We start from the raw sequence: 17,584 nt of genomic DNA, 5'->3' as shown, positions 1-17,584 counted from the left end.
ATTTTTTTTTTTTTTTTTTTTTTTTTTTTTTTTTTTGAGAGAGAGAGTGAAGCCCGGCTGTAAAACGGCAGGGATGGACGGTGTCGCCGGGCGCCCCGAGGGAGCCGTGGCAGCAGCACCGCGACCTGCGGGCGGCCCGGGCAGGGGAGGGAGAGGAGAGGAGCTGCACCTTGTTCTTAGCCCGCCTCACGCCGAGGGTGCGGCAATGGGGCAAGCTGGAGCGAAGTCAGTTAGCAGAACGGGGGGCGGACCCTGGCGACCACAGCATGGAGAGAAGAGCACCGCAGGTGCTCTCTGTCCTCCCTGTCCTGCGGTTGCACCAGGAACGTATGGAGGCTGCAGGTGTGAAAATCCACCATCCCTGCAGCGGGTCGTCATTGCTGGAGCTGTTCGTGTTCTCCTCATTCTGTCTCCCCAGGCTGCATCATCCTGGAAGTCACCCCAAAAAGGCAATTCCTATGGGGCCTGTGCCCAGTCTCTTGGTAGGAACCCCTCCTAAGTGCACAACGATTCCTCCTAGGATGGCCGTGGCACCCTTTTCCAGCACCCTTCCTAGGAGCCCCTGCTCTGAGTAGATGGCATCTCCCTCTGGAGCTCCAGGCAGAGGATAGTACTAAAGCTTATTTTCCTGCTGGTAAGTTGGCCAACGTGCGGCTTTGCCTGCGTTTGCATTCACCCTGCTTCTCCTGCCAAGACTGAGGCAATGACCACCGAGATGTTCCCTCTGACAGCGTTGGCCACTGAATGCCAATTGCCGATACTGACATTTAATACCTGTATGTGAGGAAAAAAAGAGGATTCCCCGAGCCCTGAAGTGGTAATAGCAAAGGAATCAATTCCTTTGTGCTGTATAGGCAGTGCCAGAATCTTTCCCACTTCGTTAGGTGAGGCTGAAGTAGCAGTGATGAGGGGCAGTAAAGCAGCCATAGGGTTGGTAATGCCTCTCCCTGGAGACACAGGAAGAGTTTCCCCGCCAGTGTTAGGTAGACTTGGCTCTCACTTTAAAGGTTGTACTTATTTATCTTTGAGAAGAATCTTCTTTTTACTGAAAACTGGGGCTTGCACACAGTAATTTTCCTCGAATTTAGCTCTAGACTCATTTCTCCTGTGTCACATTCCTGCCAGCACACTGACGAGCCGTCTGCTTCTAAAGAGGTTGTGTTACTTAAAGCCACAGAAACAATAAACTCACTTGCAAACTAAGGCTGACATTTTTTCCTTGTGAAAGGTTTGAAAGGTATGTAGGATCTTTATATACTGAGTTATTGTTGTTGAAAGAGCATGTTATAATTTTAATTAGTAACCAGTAGTTTGAAAGGTTTAAAAGTATAAATATGCAAGATCAGACTGAAGCCTGGCATGTAATTTATAGTGTCATCATGTAATTCTCACTGGGCTGAAATGTTCTTTGTAGGTGAGGACAGGGGAAGTAGGTCTCAGTACATATCTATGTTTGTAGTCCTACAGTACATAATTATGCATGCCCTGGCTTTCCTATAGCTTGTCAGCTTAATTTGTAGCTACGGCAAGTTTTTCAGTAGAGCATCTGTGACCCAGGACTGTCCCCATGGTCAGTGTCTATTACTTTTAAAACCCCTTTTATGGAGGTTTTATCAAATTATGGGGTGGTAAAAGGGAGTTCACTCTTCCACTTCAGTAAACAGATGAAGTACTGAGCATGGAATCTAATTACCTTGATTGTTCTTCTCACAGAATATAACCATGTCATAAAGACTGGGGTAAATACCACTGTTTTACTTAGATCTTGTTTCAGTTTCACTGAAGATTGTTGGCTTGGCTATGGTAGGGAGGACTTGGCTCAGGAATAATGATAAAATTATCCATCCATGGTATTTAACTTGGTGACCTATTACAGCAATGAATTCTATAGTCAGGACATGTGCTACATAAAAGTATTTTTTAATTTGCTCTAAATTTATTGCTGCCTGATTTTCTTATTGTTCTCTCTTTCTAGGGTAAGAAGGAGAGCTGAATGACTCTTTATGCTGACCTAAAACTGAAATGTTTCAGCCAAAATGCCTTAACCAACATCTTTTGGCTATTTTCATCTTTCAGTTTAGTGGCCTTCGTCTTGTTATCGAACTTAAATGAGTCAGGCCTTTTACATAAAGCGCATGGGACAGTCTCCTGCAGAGACACTGAACTACAGAATTATGTCCTAACTCATATTTGAGAATTACTCTGATCCATAAAGTGCATAAAAATTAATATGTTTAAAAATATATCTAAATATACGTGTTCCTGTTAGGAAGGCATTTATTAGGTAGTAAATGTAAAAGCAGGTACAATAAAACTCAATATTGCAAAAAAAATAAAAATAACAGGAATAAGTTTAAAATTGTACTGTAAAACTGAACTCAGAAGTATAAAACTACATATATGCTTAGATATCTATTCTCTGAGCAGCAAAGGATACTGATGGACAGCTTCAGCAGCTAAGTTTGAGTACACATACCTCATGGATCAGCACCTCAGACTGCATGCTCACAGAAGATACTGCTTTTCTGTCATGGTATATTATCCAAAAAACAACCTCCCTAGAGCTCAGCTAGCAATCATAGCTGCTACAGCAATACAGATTTGAAAATAATACTAATAAATAGTTCAAGTCTGTCTTATAATGTACATTTTGTGCATATTTAATCAATAGGACAACTGAAGTAGAGCATTGCTCATCCTGAATAATGGTGGCAGCTAGATCCAGGTTTTAACAATAGTACACTGAATAGTCATTTGTTTTGTGCATATAAAGCCAGACTCTACAGTGCGTATAAGTGATGAGTTACAAATGCAATTGTGGGTTCCTCAGAAACTTCATGGACTTTTTGCTAGAGTGTCTAGAAAGCATTCAAGATACTCAGAAATGACAATTTGAAATCTTGCCCTGAAGTTAGGGAAACAAATATTGCTCTCAAAAGACGTTTCTGGTGCTGGATATTAAAGCTGTTTCTTAGGTGAGAGATGAAAACAAGTGGAGGCAAATTAACAGTAACTAAAGCTGAGGTCTAATAAAAACAGTTGGAGTAAAATTTAAAAAAGCAAAAGCAAGAAAAGTGGAAAAACTAATACTTTCTCCACATTTATAAAGTTTGTTTGTTTTTTTCAAGCAAATAAATTCCTGATTTTTACAAATGCGGCTTTATTTGATAAGGAATGAGCTTTTCCACGGGTGCTAGCTCATGCTGCAAATATGTGTTTTGAATGTCATATCTGCATTCTAGAGAGTATTTTATTCCACAGCTTGCAGCAAGGTGTAAAGCAAGGTGCTCTTCTCCTTAAGGGGAGGGCTGCTGTCTGTCCTGTGTTCCCCAGAGCCTTTTTGCCTTTGGAGTGGTGCCTGAACTGGTGCCTCAGCAGGGTGAGGCTTGCTGCCCCTGCCAGGGCTGGCATCTTCTACAGGGAAGTGGGGAAGATATTTAGGGGGAGGGAAATAACAAATAGCCTTGGTTCCAGGAGCCATGGGCAAGCAAAGGAAGAGGAAGGTTCATGATCAGAGGCATAGTAAGGTAGTAAGCCTCTGAGAAGGATAGACATGGGGCAGATAAGAACATTTAGAAGAACAAAGGGGCAGTTGAAGACCCAAGCCGAATTAGACTGGGATCTAAATCTGGGCAATTGTCCCTGGCAGTGGAGCAATGGGGAGGGATGTGGCAAGGCATGGGGCTGGGAAGGAATCCATCCCAGCTGAGAAAAGCAGGTAGCTCTCTTGCCTGTGCCTTGGGTGTCTGCATGGCCCCTGGCAGCTGGCCACTGCTTGCTCCATGGCCATGGGCAGCCTCTACCTGTACAGCAAAGGTGACAAAAAGACAATGAGCCTCCAATGACTTAGGGCCTACATTGGGATCTTGCTGTTCCCTCATTTCTTATCACTCATCTTCTTCAACCTGCTTGAAAGCAAGAGTCTTTTAAAGTGTTTCCAATGCAAATATCCTGGCCTTGAAGCATATGCCATATGTCCCTGGTAGTTTAATTTGACATAAATAGAGGGGATGTTGTTGGGCAATTGATACTATTTTGTATAATCAGAAATAGAAATCATAATCCCCCAAAGATGTTTAATAATTTAAAGTATTCAGAACTCAATTAAGGCTATTAAGAGATTAGAAATTAGATTAAAGGTGGCTAAAGGGTAAAAATTCAAGGACTTCAAACACCTTTTGTAATACAAAGGCTCTTAAAAAATGAAAAGGCTGAGAATTTCCCCAGGAAATTCTTATAATTTTAATTAGGTTTCTTAATTTAAAATAAAAAAAGAAACCACACAATCTGAGTCCCACTTCCTCTCTCAAGCAGTGGACTCAATTAATTGCCTGCTGAGACCTCCTCCTTTCCCAGGTTTGGGGGGAACATGCAAATGTTTAATAGGTTTTATACCAGGAGGGACCACCCCAACCATCTGACGTGTTCACTTGTATTGATGCCTGACAAAGAAATTCTTCCAGCCTTTCCTGTGGTGGTGGGAATTATCTTTCATTTGATCATGTTTTCTCTGGCCCAAACTGTATCAATTTCTCAGTTCCTTCCAAATGGAGTCAAGTCACTGGCTCCTTTTGTCACTGAAAAGAACAGGAATCCCTGGAAATGTGGAAGGCTCTTGTCTTTCTGCAACTCATGGTTTCTCCCAGCTGGTGCTGCTTCACAACAAAGATGGGAAAGAGCCATGCTGCCATGAGGAAGGTGCAAGCCAGTGGCAGAGGAGCAAGAGATACGTCCCTGCAGATGCAGAGGGTTTTGCAGGAGCATTGGCCTCTGAATTGGAGCTGGGTGGGAAGCTGCCATCTCAAAAGAACAGTTTTCTGTTCCTTTGTGAAAATAAGTACACATAGGTTGTGCTACACGGGCCTTCTCATTTTCTGTTTTTCAGGCACGAGCTCATGGATCCTGTTTGTTCATCAGCTCTGCTAAGGCTCCACCTCTACTACTTCCACACAAATGCCCTGCCCCCAACAATGAGAAACCAAGGGAAGTGTGCTTCTGTGCTGAAATCATATAGAAAAAGATTATAAAAGAAAACAGCAACTAATTATTAACATCAGGTTCCTACTCAGGTCCCCACATTATTAGCATCACAAATGTAAAATGGCTGCCAACAAGATTCAGCTTGGAAACCTCATTAGAAGGGAATGTCACAGTTTATTCCTGGTGCTAAATGCTATTTTATTGCCTTTGGAACGGTTGGCTGGTTTGGCTAAATGCAATGGGTGGCTCCCCTTGAGGTATATATTTCTACTGATGAATTCATATTGTCTGAAGAATAATAAATATCTGATAATTTTCTAAGCAATTCTGAAAATATTTAATGTTGCCAAAGAATGCAGTCATCTAAACTGCACTCTGGAGTACAGAAGAAAAAGAATAATGATATGGTAATACAAAAAGGGCAAAATCATAATGAGGAGGGACATTTGTCAGTATACTCAGAAAAGCACAATCTGTCTCCCTGGTAATTTGGTGGAGTACAGAAAGTATTACATGCCATATTACAAGTATTACATTTTATTTCTGACTTCAAGAATCGTTACCATATGTTCAAAGTCAGACATGACCTCTTAAATATAGCATGTTCTTTGTTCATGCTGTGCGGGCTTCATCCTGCTTGGTGAGTATTTATTCTGAAAAAAATGAAGAGAATATAAATTTTCCAGTGCCAGAAGACTTCATATCAGCCCGCTTTTGTGGATGAACTGGACAACAATAATTTGGCTCCTACTGACAAGGGAAACTTGACAGGTCTGCTTTATTTCTCATACTTAACAACTTTCTCTAAAAACTATTTCTATGGAAATAGTCCTGAATTTCAAGAATCATTTGTTGCTTTTAAACACATTTTACAGGAAAAGGAAAATAACCACATATTTTCAAATATTCCTGGTGTGCAGCAGCCTATTGATGTTACAATTAAATGTGCCTTGACTGTGCTCTGATAAGGCTGTGATTAGAAGTTCTTTGAGATTTAATGCATCCAGCTTCGTGTTTATAGATAGAGAAGTTTATGACCTAAGCTCTACTATGAGCTTGGACTCCAAATTCTTCCTGGAGTTGTGTTTGGACTGCACATAGACCTAAAGGTTTATCCATATGATGTCACATTGAAATCAAAGGGAATTTTAGGAGTCGAATGGCCAAATAAAAAAAATGCCTGCAGATGGATTTTCACCAGAGTGCATGTAAGACTTAAATACCACACAGCATTCGTATATCTCATCATATGGTCTGGCCTTATGATACACAGGAAGTGATACACTACAGGAAGAAATACAATAATCAGAAGAAAATATTACAAGAAACTGGGAAAACCAAGAAGCATAAGAGGAAATGAAAGTATATATAAGTATGGATCAATCTGTAGGTACAGGTAGAATTAAAAGTGGGGAGGATTAGAAAGAGTGAAGTGAGAAGATATGGCAGAGTATTAAAGCTGGGAGGAAATAAATGAGAAAGTGAATATCATAAATGCTAAGAAGTCAAAAACATGGACAGATTCTAGAAAAAAAACTCTTTTTAAAAGGCAGGTAGATATTTCAAATATCCAAAGTGACTCAGTAGGAATTCAGCCAAGGATAAGTAGTAGAAACTAATTAATCAGAGAAGAAAGCAAGCTCCTCCCAAAACATGCCCAACTGCTCAACAAAGGCTTTTTGTTGTTATTTTTCTTGTTCCTTGTTTTACTAGAGCTAATGAATTGAGCTCTGCTGGATTAATAGTGCCTGAGTCATTCTCAAGCACTGGTCTCAGCTACCACAGAGTGGCTTATGTCCATAGCATTAAATAGCCTTTACTTGCAAAACCAAGTGGCTGCATGTAGCCAGCATATTTTGAATGGTTCCTGGCCATTAACACTAACAGAGCTTGGGACTTGTCTGGGAGGTGTTAGCTGTGCTGGGCAACATTTGAGCATTCTTATGCCTGGAAATATTCCAGGCTCTAGATAGATTTTTTTCCTAGGGAATTACGGATGGAACCTGCATTCACACCACAGGCTGTGTCATTGCTTTCCCTTTCCATGTCTAGGTTCATGCTCTGCTCTACTCTTGAAAGCAGCATCCAGTAGAAGGCTGGACAGTCTCCGTCAGGTCTCCCAATCCCTGTACTTTGGCAACCAAAGGTCAAGGATGTCCTGGAGGTGTCATAAATCCCAAAAGAGAACTTTGGGATGCTCTGGAGATGACCTGGGAAGGTAATCTAAACTCTTGTGTCAAAAGAGTTTAGAATCAACTGAAAGTATCACAACAGCTTCCTTTCCCACAGCCAGCCCCTCCATACCTGTGCTTGAAAAAGAGTAGGATGAGGATAAATAGTCAATAGCAAGCTGCAAATGAAACCATTTACTCTCATGTCATAGCTCCCTCTACCTACAGAGCATCAAAGTCCCAACAGAAAGTTGTCTGTCCTCCTACCCAGACAGTCTGATGGTAATCATGGTGCTTCCCCAGTTATGAGGTCTCCAGAAGCTTTTGTTTGTGTAATTGTAAAAGGATGAGCAGTGGAAGTCAGGACGTAGGAATCACAGATCAAAAACTTTGGCAGAGCTCAACTGCAGTTTTGATAATTGCTCAGAAAAAATGCACATCATGGTCTCATTTCAGATTCCTTTAACCACCCCAATTAAAAAAAACTCTATTAATTCCGGTGACATGCAGGTATCACACCCATCTAATCTCATCTTCCAAGGCATTTCCATTGTGCTCCTCTCTGTAGTACCCTGAGCATTCTAGAGAATTAAATGAGCCTACCATATAACCTAATTAATATAGATTTTTTGGTTCTCTTCCACTCAACATGGGAAGGAGGAAAAGGTGCACAATTCATCTAGCTTTATTACTATTATTAAAGTTATTACAGTGGGAAAGCAAAGACAGAAAGGACTCCTGCATTTTAGCCAAAGAGCATTGATAACTGTGAGGCTTCCAGTCTCTCTCAGGAGTGAATCCCAGAGAACACTGGGAAAACCTCCTCTCATGATGTTGAACAACATGGAGAACACTGCACTAGCATATCCAGATCTGTTCAAATAGTGTTTCAGCAGCAGATACATAGCAGAGGTGCATATTAACATTTGCACTGCTGCAGCATATATGGTTTCATACCCAAAATGAAGCTCATCCAATTGAAGACCTGCCCTGCATCTGTGCGCAGGGTTTGTATCTGAGTTTGCATAATGCGTTGTGCTGATGTGAATTTCTACTGTGCAAATGTGACCATATGGCTTTTTAGAAATAAGTCGTCTTGCAAATAATCTGGAATGAGTCTGTTGGGACTGATGAAGGTCAGGTCAGAGTCTGCAGACATCACAATGATTTATTTGCCCACTTTCATTCTCAATGCAGGTCAGCTGATGTCCCTTGATCCAGCCTGAATTTTACATTTTCCACTCCAGAGCTGAGGTTATTTCTCAACTGACTGGATTACATCTGTCCACTCTGGAAGTCAACGATGTTCAGAACCAAGTCGGCATATGGCAGTTATGGACTGGGTCTCCTACCATTACCAGATGAAAAATATTGTTCCATCAGTCTTGACTAATGGAAAACCAATAGAAATAGAAAAGCCAGAAAAGCCCATGGTGATTCCACAGCTAAAAATCCTCCCTGAAGCCTTTAAGTGAAGTCAACATTTTGCATTCAGTCTACCTCCATGGCCACATGACCAGATCTGGTCATTTGGCATGGGTAACATGCTATGCCAGCTGGTGACACAGGGAGGGACAAAAGCTTTTGTAGTCCTTGCTTGCCCACTAAACCCTCTTGGTTTATATCTGCAGGTACTTGGACCCAGCCTGCAGCTGTAGCAGCAGGGTAGAAGTTAAAATCAAGTGTCAAACAGAAGACACAGAAGCTGCATGTGTAATTTCACAGGCAAGGTCCATAGAGAAGGAAGTGCAACTGCTTCTCCAGCCTTCAGAGATAATTTTAGGATGGCTTGAATGGCCATTATGGCCTAAATGACCATGATGTGTCTTTGTTTTCATAAGACTTTTGGCAGCCAGCATCAGTTATTTGCCAAGCAAGAGCATGCACAACCAAAAGTGTGTCCTTTGTTCATAGGAAAAGTATTCCCTGCTGGCAATGCTAGCAATGAATCTAACATGAACTCAAAGTGGTGTATTTGAAAAATTACCAACTGCCCATTTTTTTCCTTTCAGTCTAGGAGAGAGACAGTAACAGCCCAACAGGGCAAAATGTTAGAGCAGGTTTTATATCTGACACTTCTTCCTGCGCTCTACAGAAAATTGTCGTCACCATCTCCAGTAATTACAGATTAAATTCTCTACAAATGTATAAAGCAGCATGAGTGTATCCCAATTTACATAGCACCTGTCTTATTGTTAGTGCAAGAAATCTTTCTTATAGCTGCCAATAATCATGGAGAAAGTCTATAGGTTACACAGTGATCATTTACTGAAGTAAGAAATGAGTCAGTATGGGAAAGATAAAACCTTTGTGGTTAATATGCATTTATTTGAAGGATATAAAAGTCTTAGGAATTAATTTTATTTGGGGCACTTTATGTGGGCTTGCATACTGTACTGTAAATGCAATTACTATGCAAATGTACTCAGTAACCATGTAAGAAATTTAGGGTAGAGCTGGTGGCACCATCCTTGGTTTGAGATCACAGAAACTATTTTGACCAACTGATCCAATGTTACTGTGAGAAGCTAGAAGTGATGCTGTATTTTAACTTGGGGACAGATTTTGAAACAACATGCATTAAAATGTATTTTCTGGATCTATTTTTTTTTTCAGCACAGATGCATGTATAATTTCAAGACATTAGATATGATTAACTAATTCTGTAACATTATCCCATTATCCCAGACCTGTGCTAACCACTTTGACAGTTCTCTTTTGTTCATCCTACATCATACACATACTTTTGTGCTGAAGAACCAAGGAGAAAATTGATTGGAACTGGAGGAGAGTAGTGCTGAGAGTGCTTCCCCACTACAGTATGTGATACAGCTGCCAATCCAAAAGAGTGGGCAAGTTCCTCTGCATCAGCCTCCTGTCTTGTTTTCTGAGAGGTCCTTTTCTGCTGCACTGTTAATCTCTGGCCAGCAATGCAGGCTGGCTTCCAAAGCCTTTTGTATTAGCGCTCATTCTAGTGGGTCCAATTTTTCTCTGAGTTGAACCAAATTAACTTCAGAATAACTCCATTAACTTCAAGCGAGTGACTGTTAAGTGTATGGAAGAGAATTCAGGGTATCAACTTCAACTTCGGTAGCACTGCTTTCCCCTGAGCACCCTGGCACGTGAGGAGAGAGCAGAAGCCTTGTTCTTCATCATTGCCTATTAATATCGAGTATCTGGAAGTTTGTTTTAGTCTCACCTTTGTGACAAGCTTGTCAAAGAGAAGAGCAATGGGTTTTTTATGTTTTCAAAAGTTGTACAATAATCAATTTTGTTATTTTTTCATCATGGCATTTCTGCCCACAAAAAGATATATAGTTCTAGGATAAATTGTTCTGCTCTGTCAGTCACATTAGCTCTTTTTAAAATAATAATTGCAACAGAAAAACACATATCAAAACTTGTGGAAATACAGTCATATAACCACAAGATTGCGTATTATTCTCATATTTTGTTTTCAGGAAAAATAAAAGAAAGACAACACTTACAGTGAAAAAACACTGGAGTGTTTTGAAAGTTTTCCACTGATATTAATTCAGCGTGTGCACTGCTCATACTTTGAATAAAGCTCAAAAGTATCTCAAGCTATCCTTTATATATAAAAAGTCAAGTGTGTTATGATTTGTAGTCAAGGGACAACTTAGAGGAGCTCAAAGCATCAGAGGTAACTATGTCAGACTGAAAAACAGGATTGTGTACTTTTGCTCTCAATGTAAGTCACTAGTACACAAGAGTTAAAAATTGCATAAAATTAGAATTTTTCCATCATATATTCAATAGGAATTTGGTACAAAAAGGAAGTTAATCTTTTAGCATGCTACATTGGGGAAGGATTGACCAGTAGATTAATATTCCTGTACTCCAGAAGCATTTCTTCACAACTGCCTATCCAAATTTATGCACCTAATCTTTTGATGTGACGTTTGAATACAAACAGCATGTAGTTTATATTTCTGCCACAGAATAGGGTAGGCAGACTCCTTTAACTGTTTCCAGTCTATATTGCTTTGTGATACTCGTATGAGCAATTCCATTTGTTTACATTAACTCTCAAGAAGTGCATGGATGTCTTGAACAAGCTGAGGTTTTCTCTTCCTGCATGCATTCATGTGTGCATATTTGGGATTAGCCTTTTAAAAGCTTTTCCACTCTATTTGTCCTGGTGCTGGACAAAGCCACTTGTCACTGCTCTCATATTTATATGGCATTCCTTGCTCTTTCAAGCAGTACGAGTATTAAAACAAGGAAATGTGTAATATTTCCATCTGAAATATTTATATTCCTCTCTTTGTGGAGGTCAAAAATTTGGCACACAAAGGCTACACAAGCTATGGGGCTTGCACAGCTGGCAGTCTAAGAGTCCTGACTCTCAGCCTCATAGCCTCAAGGCTCTTTTTTCTTTTTGGATATTTCCAAAATAAAGCCCAAAACTCCCAGAAATGTTCCCAAAAGACTTTCCCACAGCACCCTGAGATTTTTATCTCACAAGGTTTGGTACAGCAAGAAACTCCTGGTGTCCACAGGAGGATGCCCTGACATAGTGGTGGACAGAGAGGGAGGGGGAGAGGCTGCTGCCCCTGGAATGCCCAATTTATCAGTAACAATATGCAGCAAGTATACATCAATTAGCTAGTAAGTATGTTTTTCAAATAATATTAAGTTTTTTAAGTTTTCCAGATCATCAGAAGTGTAAAGAAATCTAAAAATACCAGAGTAAGATAGGCAACACTTCTGAACTCTCTTTTAAAAAATATTTAGTATCAGCTAAGTATTTTTAACTCTTGGTGCTTTGTCTCAGCTGCCTCCTCTTTTTTATATTTGCTTTTATTCATAAGCTCTTGGTTATAGAGTGTTCCAAATGTGTGTGCATTTTTTCTTGCATAAGTTCCCTATATATTTGCTTCTCCTTAGAAGTTGAATTTGAGGTCACCCCAAAATTTTGGCATCATTTAAGATGTTTCATATGTTCATATAAAATATTCTAAACTTACTATGAGATGGAAGGTTTGTATTAAAATTTAGGGTATCATTTAGCAAAAGGTAAATCACTCTGGGATTTTATTGACATAATTATTTTCTTCTATAATTCTTGATGTAATTCTTATAGTCTACATTTTTTCAATATAATTCTAGAGCTTCCGAAAAATCAGATTTTCTCTTCCAAGATCCATTTTCATAGGGAACCTGGAGTCCAGTTACAGAGTTGTGAAGATATATATAGCAACAGTATCCATGAAGCTTAGACTTTTTCATCCAAAGAAGGTAGGTTTGGACTTTTCTCATCTAGATTACACCAAAAATGTAAAACTTCCTTTAAAAAAATTAAAATAAGGAGCTGTCTATTAACCAGAGTCATAGAGAGGTATAGGTTTTATCATTCATTTCTAAATTATTTTCTAACCTGTCACTCATAGACACACTGAAATCATTGCTGTACAATTGGGCTGCTCACATCCAAAACAGACTGGCATCACTGGTGATGACACTGAATATTGTCTCTACCCCTGCTGTTCACATCTTCTCCAACCACATCCTCTGACACTGGGGCATCAGCTTCACACCCACCCTTCCCACTGCCTTCATCTCTTAAGCCCACTTGTCTGCAAACAGGGTCAGCAGTGCTGGGGCCTGGGGTCCGGGCAGGCAGGCAGTGATGTCCTGAGCTGAGCCACAGGTGGAAGCCTGCATAAACAGCTGCTAGTAAGGGCCTGTGAACAGGCTGTTTCTGGGCAATTCAAATTAGCATCCATATAGGAAGAGGGAGGTGTCTTGGCTGTGGCCTTGGAAGTGGTTTGTGTGATGCCAGGGGCACGCCTCCCACAGGTGGGAAGCCACATCTGATGTCAGTCTGTACCAAAATAGATCAAGGCAGTATTGCCTTCATGCTCCATAGAACAAGACCTGCAATAAGTGAATTATTTAGTGGTGATGCACATCTTCTGAATATTCTTGCCCTATTTAGAGGCATACTAATGAAATAGTTGTTACAAGAATTTTCTTGTCATCCTGTACATCAAACACATGCCAGACAGTTTGGGCAGAAGTCTGGTACCTCAGCCATGAATTAGCTTGTGTTTATTTCTGATCTGATTTTTTTTATTTGTTTCTTCTTTTTACTACTTCCCATATTTTTAAATGGTAAGAAATATGATGCCATGTTAAACATTAAAGTTAAATCAACAACAGTACATCAAGAAGTACTGTTGGTGAAGGACATTTTGCAGGTTAAGTGCAAAAGAACAACTTGTAGCTTGTCTTCCTGAGGAATTTGGTAGAGGACCAGAAAGCAGCATTACTTAGGCTTGACAGCAACTTTAGTCTGCCATAGTCTTCTTGGATGTGCATTGCCTTCTGGCATCTTTTTCACATAAGAGAAATAAGTGGGTCCAGTGCCCCTGGGACAAATTCAGAAAAAGTGCATAGTAAGGGGCCAGATTTCTTTAAAGATTTTCAATTAGTTCTCTTTCTGTCTCCCTTTGGGAGTTTAACTTCTTAGAACACTTGCAAACGTGGGCAAAAGCTCCCATTAGAAGGACCCCACACGGTTGAAGTGCAGCTGGTGCAGAGCACATTGCTATGCCTGCTTAAACACTTAGTATGTAAGTAGGAACAATAACTTGTTTTAACAGCAAGTTTGGGAGGGGAGACTTGGGAAAGTTATGGATAATCAAGTGGTGAATTTAACAGGCATAAGTTCAAGCACGTTAAACTCCTGGGACATGTGTTTTCACTCAGAATAAAGAGGCTGGAGTTTGCAGCAATTTAAACAGAATTAAGCTACAGAAAATGAAAGCAATTTTACTCTGTAAGAGCACCCATATGGCGTTTATCAGCCTGCAGGTTAGGCAAACTTACATTCCACCTTTATTTGATTAACTTTCCTGCATGCCTTCATAATAGGCTTGGTCTACAATTTTCGTTAGTTTGGGAAGCCTAAATTATGCTATTTATAAGTACCATTCATTGTTTTGTGAACTAATATGGAACCCATCGCTAACTGCAATTGCACTAAAATTACTGTAATAGTTGCTTAATAAATACACAAGATTAGCTACTTCTATCTTGAAAGTAAAAAAAAAAAACCAAAAACATTATACTAGGACTAGCTCTCCAATAGAAATGAGGTTTGGTTTGTTGGTGAATAAGTAACCTTTGGTTTTTTTCCCAAAGAGGAATGGCTCCATCAGGTACATCTGTCCTCTCAAATAACAATTCCCCACTTCATTTCCAGGTTCTGTTTTCTAATCATCCATGTTAGTCCAGTTCCAGTCTAATTTGGCATGAACTTTCTAGATTTCCCCAAAACAAGAAGTGTGAACACTTTTGAGGATGCTTGGATCCAGGACACCCTCCAGGACAGCACTGAGGGACAGATTTGGCTACCTCTGCCTCATACAGCATCTGCCAGCAGAGAGGTGTCAGTAGGGGTAGGTCCAACAAATTATACATATTTTACATTACTAAATCTAACATCAGGAATGCATTAAATGTGCTCCTATATGCGAAATGCCATGCTCTCTATACCTCTCTCTCTTTCTTCTTTTTAAAATTAGAGATTGATTTCTGGTTTCACTTCTTCTGATTGAAGATATGTCTACAGTAATCTTTCTGTCACAGCTGAAGTGAGTTTATCAATTGTCCCAATTTACTGTGCTTTGCCTTGTATGGAAGTTGGATCTTTGAACAAAAAAAAAAAAGGATTATTTTACATCAGATACACCAGAAGACTCCATTGACACAACAAATGCCCTCCAGCTGCAGGTGAATTTACAGCCCAGGGACCAGGCCAGAGATGATGAATGTTTGGGCTAATGAAACTCACAAATGCCTGTATACACTTCCAGATATAAACTTTGGATTTGGTACGAGATACTGTACTTTTTATAATGCTTGGCTCCCCACTACTGTCATGTCATTCTGTGGTTATGACTGGATACCAAGCGGAGCTGTGTGGCCCCAAGGTGCACATGGCACTTGGATTTACAGTGTCTGAGACTGGTCACGCTGAAGTCCAAGAGCTACCCCTGATTACAGTGGTTTTGAGGGACAGCAACAGCGAGGAAAGAAACAAAATGCATTTCTGGGAAGGCAAATGCAGTATTAAAAATGAGATCTGTGTGTCTGTCTGTGTTTACATGTGTATGTATGAGAGCTGGTCTAGTGGAAGGTGTCCCTTCCTGTGGCAGGGGTTTGGAACAAGATGATCCTCAAGGTCCCCTCCAGCCCAGCCATTCCACGATTCTGTGATGTATCCATGTTCATGTGCCTGCTGGGATCACCTGCTCCACCTGGAGCTGCAGCAGCCCAGCCCCTGTCCCTGTGCTGCCTGCCCCTCGTGCACAAACACAGCCTGGAGATCAGCCTTTCCTCTGCAGGGAGGATGGGAGCCAGAACCTCCTCCAAGGCTGAAACAATTGGTATGGAGTGGGCAGGCTGTCACAGGGGCAGCATCCTTCCCCTCAGGAGCAAATGGGTCATCCCTGAGATTTTCCATCTGGCAGGGAAGCAGCAGTCCCAAGGTTACTCCAGAGCTCAGTTCCCCTTTCCTGAATTACTTCAAAAAATGAACTTCCCAAGCAGATGTTATGTTTTCTCTCTATGTTAAACTTAGTGTTGCATTTAAAGATGATTTTATCGCATTTAGCTTAGTGATGGATATCATCCTGTGTCTGATGCAAGAGACTTCGTAGTAAATTTGTCAAAAAGTAATGTTCTGCTAATAAAATGTTATTAGAATAACTGTTTGTGAAGGTTTGAGTCTCTTCTGTGCTTATTTTAACACAGTTAATTGGGGGGGTTAAGTATGAAAGCATTCATATGTTCATTTAAAAACAAAAAGGCAATTAAAAAGTAATTAAAATAATGTTTTAAAATTTTAAGTGATCTATGGGATCTGTTTTCACTGAATGGCTGAGATGCTTGAGTGTCTTTTATATTATGCGTTAAATAGTTCTAACATAATATATACCTTATTTAGAATTTATTTTCTTATAATTATCACAGAAAAAATGTTTTTTAAAATTGAAAAATTTCATAGAAAATTGGGAGTTTATATTGAAAAATAATTTATGCCCTGAATCCTCTATGGAAAAAAAAAAGGTTTTAATTTCTCAGGTCATTATCTGACTTCAGTTTATAAAATTTAAAACTTAATAGATGCAAAATACAAAATTTTCTAATTGACAGCAATCATCAATCTTGAGTCACACATAGCACTTGATATTGTTTTATTGCACTTCAGTCAGGTACAGGCAAGAACTGACAAACATTGTGTGCCTTTACTACAGTCTCTGGAAGGGATGCATCTTGCTTAACCTTAAGTAAGCAAACTTTAGATATCTCAGTCTGAGCTGGCCCCCTCCAAAGCCCAGTTAAGAGAAGCAGGCATTTCTAGAGGATGATTTGTGTTAAAGATCTTACAGGAAGAGGAATTGCCCTCTGGAAATAGCCATGTCTCTCAACAGACTACAAAATGATCCACTAGTGAATAATTCAGACACAGATATTTAATTTCTCAAAAAATCCTAAGTTTGAGTAAATGCAGCCCATACTCTATGTGCACAAACTCAGAGGCTAATGTGACAAAGCAGCAAAAGCAATGCTGGACATGTGTGTGCTTGAGCAGAAGTGCATGAAGCCACGTTCTTTGGCATAAAGCCATTAAAACCCCCTATCTCAAGGACAACAGGAGACTTTTCCTTGGGTGTATGAAGTGTACTCAGGTTGAAGATGTCATCCATACACTCCCTTCAGTCTTAGGTTACAGACTTACATCTTCACATGATGTAAATTCACTGAAATAGGCCAGAAACGTTCCTGATATATTTCAAACGGGAACTAAATTTTTATGTTTATGGTCAACATTATAAGGTGTCCTCATATATATATGTATTCAAATATACCCATTTTAACCTGAAGCTTAATTAAAAGTTACTCACACAACCTAAAGGAAATTAGTAAGATGTATATATATATATGGTATACACCCATACCTAATTGATTTTTTTCTGTTGTGGTAAATCTCTTCCAGGCATTCCAGTTAGTCATAACTATAATAATGTTGCATTTTCTTAATAACAGGTGCATGCCTCTTGTTGGCTTTTTTTTCCCCTTGTGATTTTTTTTTTTTCTTGCTTTTGTTGGTTGGGGGTTTTGTCTTTTGAGATAAGTTTTTGTTGGTTGGGGTTTTTTCTTTTATATTTATAACTAACATCAGCTGATCTAATGCAGCCCCATATGTCTCTGAACCACAACTGGATAATCCCACAGACAACAGGTCCAGATTACTGTGTGTTACCATAATATTTTCATGGGATGTGTCCATGCTTTCATTTCCAGCTGTGCACAAGGCAAGGTGGTGATGTCCTGACATTGGACTCAAGCTTGTCTGTGATCCATTCTTATCTCCTTCCTCCTGGACTTCTTTGGGTGAA

General features: G+C 39.9%; 1 long non-coding RNA gene across 2 annotated transcripts; it reads left to right on the top strand.

Annotated features, from left to right (window-relative positions):
- The first annotated feature begins 7 nt into the window (after positions 1-7).
- On the top strand, positions 8-15,897 carry LOC110483267 (uncharacterized). Of its 2 annotated transcripts, XR_014949942.1 has the most exons (6): positions 8-197; positions 419-634; positions 4,886-7,198; positions 8,349-12,413; positions 14,445-14,578; positions 14,705-15,897. It is a non-coding gene; the product is annotated as an uncharacterized LOC110483267 (long non-coding RNA). The 2 variants fall into 2 exon arrangements; XR_014949941.1 differs by having other exon boundaries at positions 8-634.
- Positions 15,898-17,584: the final 1,687 nt, after the last annotated feature.

The sequence above is a fragment of the Lonchura striata genome, chromosome 1 (genome assembly GCF_050655825.1).
Source record: "Lonchura striata isolate lonStrDom1 chromosome 1, ASM5065582v1, whole genome shotgun sequence".
Lineage (NCBI taxonomy): Eukaryota > Metazoa > Chordata > Aves > Passeriformes > Estrildidae > Lonchura > Lonchura striata.
The sequence above is the reverse complement of the archived record's forward strand: the minus strand, read 5'-3'. Positions and strand labels throughout refer to the sequence as shown.